Here is a 4,861-nt window from a genome sequence, read left to right on the forward strand (position 1 = left end):
TACAAATATAGGTATATACTATCCAATCAAATTTATATCCTATTGCATGCAAATATATTGAGATCTACTTTAACCTATGATCTTAACCACCAATAGAGATCAAAACTACTCTTTTTAAATTATTTTATGCACTAGCTCAGGTTCATTTTTAATAATGAATATGTTAATAATGTCCCGCGTTAAGGTCTATCTTAAAACCTTGAATTGGTTGTATAAGAGCAGCTAGCTACCTGGCACAATACCTTGAATTGGTTGTATAAGCATAAGAGCAGTTGGCTCTCTGGTACAATAAAAAGAGTTCAAACTATTTTATGCACTGGGATAAGTCTATCTTAATTATGGACTCGAAATAATTATTATGGACTCAAAATAATTATTTTCTGGTACAATAAAGAGTTCAAACTATTTTATGCACGGGCATAAGTCCATCAAATTAATTATTTGAAGTACTGGCATAGGTCCATGGCATAGGGCCATCTTAACTATGAACTCGAACTGAAACTAACTCAAACTATTTAAGGTTTGTATTGGCATAGGTCCATGGCATAGGTTCATCTTAACTATGAACTCTAACTCAAACTAACTGAAACTATTTAAGGTTTGTGTCAATCTTAAGTATGAACTCTTTAAGGTTTAATAGATCTCCGCCATCTACAACGAAAGTATGGCTAGCTGATTTATTCAGGGAAAGATGTATAGATTTGCAGGAACTGTTATGCAGGCCCAATATGAAAAAAAAATTGATACCTCTAAGTGATTAAGATGGATAAATTGGTTGTATAAGAGCAGCTAGCTACCTGGCACAATACCTTGAATTGGTTTTATGAGCATAAGAGCAGCTCGCTCTATGGTACAATAAAAAGAGTTGAAACTGTTTTATGCCCTGGCATAAGTCCATCTTAATTATGGACTCAAAATAATTATTTTCGGGTACAATAAACAGTTCAAACTATTTTATGAACGGGCATAAGCCCATCTTAATTATGGATGGGCTCAAATTAAAATATTAAATATTTTAAGTATTTAAATAGGTCCATCTTAACTATGAAGATGGAACTCAAACTATTTAAAGTTTGGGTCAATCTTAAATATGAACTCTTTAAGGTTTAATAGATCTCTGCCATATACAACGAAAGTATGGCTAGCTGATTTATTCAGGGAAAGATGTATAGATTTGTAGGATCTGTTATGCAGGCCCAATATGAAAAGAAAATTAAGATGGGTAAATTGTTTGCTAATAGGTCCTAGTTTACTTTTTATACATTTTTGTTGGGCCGCTTTCTTCTACTTTTTTGACATGAGATCAGAACTCTGTTTCCTTTTCATTTTAGTTTATTTCACAGTCCACATGTGACACACGTGACAGATCTCTTCCACCCCAGGTTATAAGAGCACCTAGCTACTCTCCGTGCAATAAAGAGTAATCACAGAAGGGAGGTACTGATTGATTCAATCTGTGCCAAACTTAAAAGCTTAAGAGATCATTGTTTGAACCATATGCTGATTAATTTTATGTTTAGAATTTTTGAGATGCCCTTTAACCAATTGGAAATATACAAAGTAAACATATACAGTCTAGAACTTTATAGGAATTCCATCCTTGGGAATCTCCATCTAGTACCTATCGGACGGGAGAACGTAAATAGTCTTTTCCATGTAAGAGATAGCTCTGCCTCTGAGTATATACCTGTGGTGATGATACAGGTCATCACTTTCCCTGGTCAGCAAGAAAAATGCTACCTTTGTCAACATTATGCTAATAATTGAGCAGTTTCTCAACATCTGGACCTTGCGAGAGTACTTGGAGTGTGACATGAAGTTTTTATGAGGAATGATTTCCTTTACTGAGCACTGACTTTCTGTAACTGTACATGGTGTTGCACAACGTTTTTGTGCTACAAAAGATGTAGCTCAAGCAATAAGTTTGTCTGCTATTGAAGAACTACTTCATACCCCTTCAAAGCAAGTTGTCTTAAATAAGATTCAAGTAACTGTACATGGTGTTGCACAACGTTTTTGTGCTGCAAAAGGTGTAGCTGAAGCAATAAGTTTGTCTGCTATTCAAGAACTACTTCATACCCCTTCAAAGCAAGTTGTCTTAAATAAGATTCAAGTAGAAATTCAACGTTTCTGATTTACATTGTGCATTTTTCAGAGTAGATGCAGAAGGTAAAGTTATGGGCTTAAAAGAGAAATCAGAAGTCCATGACTCAAATGTCATTACCCCTAGGACAAAATTTATGGCCACATTGTCTATAGCTATGTAGTACTATGTACATTTAAGATTAAACAATGACATGGGATGGCAGAAAATAAAGGTTTGCATTATCCTTCATTTCCCAAGGCAGTATTGATATGTTACCACATAATCTTAAAAGTAACTTTCATCTTTTTTAGGAAGCTAGAATTGTTGATGTCTTGTAATCTTGTTTGCCTTTCATGACTAATTCATATAATTGCGATTCGTTCTACGTTTCATCTCTGATGTGTGCTGAACTGCTTTTTTTAATTCAATCTTGAAGGTTATAGTGTCTAATGCAAATGTTCCTAGTGAGGTGGAACACAAAGTCATGTCCTATATTCTTCTCCAAAGAAACCTCCCTGGTTTCAATCCAAATACGCGTCACTGCTTGTATGGATAAGTAAGTGCTCTGATTTCTAAAAAGAATGGCGTTGCTTGAACCTGACATGTGGTATTTTAGGTTAATTGCTTGATATTTTACTAAGACTTATGCTATCTCTTCATTTAGCTAATGATGATTTTATTTGATAACATACATTTACTTTTGTGTACAATTTGTATGATTTTAAAAGCTGCTTTTGCAACTCCAGGATGCAGATTTAATTATGTTGGCATTGGCAACTCATGAAATCCACTTCTCAATTTTAAGAGAGGTTGTTGACTTCTTTGCAACATAAACACTGATATTTTGTTTCCGGATATTCTGGGATTACCATGTAAGATATAGCTCTGCCTCTGAGTATATACCTGTGGTGATGATACAGGTCATCACTTTCCCTGGTCAGCAAGAAAAATGCTACCTTTGTCAACATTATGCTAATAATTGAGCAGTTTCTCAACATCTGGACCTTGCGAGAGTACTTGGAGTGTGACATGAAGTTTTTGTGAGCAATGATTTCCTTCCGCACATGCCTACATTAGAAATCCGTGAGGTTTGTACATGATTTATGGCATTCCTGTAGTGCTTTTCTTTTATTGACAAATCACAAAAAATCCTTTACTACTGGCTTTGTTATACTGGTGTTTCCCCTTTAACTGGTCATCATTATCTGATTAGGAAATTATATTCCTTGTTATGAAATGAATTCTACAGAAAGTGCTAGTGTGGCTGTAAACCACATGAGCTCTTTCCCATAATAGAGTACATATACAAATACTGATACTAATACCTAGAGCTTAACTATGATGCCAAGTGTTACTAGTTTGACATAATGATAGCTATACTTATCACACTAAAGGCACTCATACTAACTTAGTTGCATAAGAGCTTCGGTAATCACGAGCTCATACATGTTGAAACAGAGTTTCACTGACCTAGTAGGTAATGAATACGGGTAACCTCTGTACTCATTATGACCTTTCTCCAGCTTTCTCAATGGTGTTCATTGTATACATGTGATAGGATTACCTTGCTTTGAACATACGACATTACCCTAATTAACAGTGATATCAATCTAAACGACATTAGTTCATGGTTCAGAGTAAGCTACTAGGTATAAGTAAATCATAACAAGCAAGTATCATGACCATTCTGTTTAAGTACTGTATTCTAATTCCATAAGTAAGAAGAGGTATGGATATGTTATGGATATTCAATAAGCTCAATCATGCTTTGTGTATTCCTTATCACTTTTCCTTTACAATGGTTAACCCTATCGTAATCAATGGTATTACTAGTATTCCACTTACTATAAGCATTTACAAGGTATGTAACTCAATGTGCAACACCAGGACTCGGATTCGTATAAGCTAAACCAGCTCTGTTCTATCAAGCTGTAACACTACTTAGTACAATGGTTCTACTTCATTACTAGTATCCTGTTGGTATCAGGGTGCAATCAACTTGCTGATGGATGTTAACTGACATAAGCAGTCTCAGCAGCTCAGTAGACAGTTCCAGTCCCAAAGGTACACACAATCACTTCCTGTTCTATATCCATTTTCATTGTTCAACTTGCCATTATGATTCTGTGACTTGTAGTTGCATTGCATTACTAAACACAGTATAAAAGTACAGCTCTAGCACTTAGTTAGCTACAGTGGTCTTGATCATTAGTTTGATTATGCAGTGTTGGGCATTTGGATTGCAAAACCTGGCCATACTTAATATCATAATAACAAGCCTAGGTTTTGCATTGGATCTTAACTGCCTACTCAATGCAGGTGCATTTCACAAAGCTATCAGCTAGAAGCAACTGTGGGACATGAAGTACCGGCAGGCAGAGACTTGCTGCCTCCCAGCCCCAGTTCTCTTGGATGTATTGATTGATTGGGCTTGTTGAGGAGATGCGCTATCGACACGCTTGCGACCGTAAAGCACCGTCTCCTCGCCATTCAAGCACCTATCCATACAGTAGGGTTCTTTATTTCCTTGCCCCACGAAGGGACAAGCGGCTTCGCACCTTGCCTGCATATTTTGATTGGGAAGCATGAGGCCCTGCGGGGCAAGAAAGGATAGATTGATTGGCCTGAAAGGACTATTCATACGTGGGTGTGGATCTGGGGGTTCAAACTGATCGTACGTGGATGTGAAAAGCCGGCCCTTACCGATCTGCACCGTTAACGCTTGTGATCAGTTACCCCTATCGCCTTCCCCTCCAGGGTATTAACTCCTTCTTT

At 36.7% G+C, this 4,861-nt stretch overlaps 1 long non-coding RNA gene across 1 annotated transcript; it reads left to right on the top strand.

Moving 5' to 3' along the window:
• The first annotated feature begins 2,450 nt into the window (after window positions 1-2,450).
• Window positions 2,451-4,400, top strand: LOC149238543 (uncharacterized). The gene is made up of 3 exons (XR_016245398.1): window positions 2,451-2,895; window positions 3,007-3,174; window positions 3,974-4,400. It is a non-coding gene; the product is annotated as an uncharacterized LOC149238543 (long non-coding RNA).
• Window positions 4,401-4,861: the final 461 nt, after the last annotated feature.

This window comes from Pinus tabuliformis, chromosome 8, assembly GCF_031772625.1.
Source record: "Pinus tabuliformis cultivar Carrire ecotype Pingquan chromosome 8, CPIR1, whole genome shotgun sequence".
NCBI lineage: Eukaryota > Viridiplantae > Streptophyta > Pinopsida > Pinales > Pinaceae > Pinus > Pinus tabuliformis.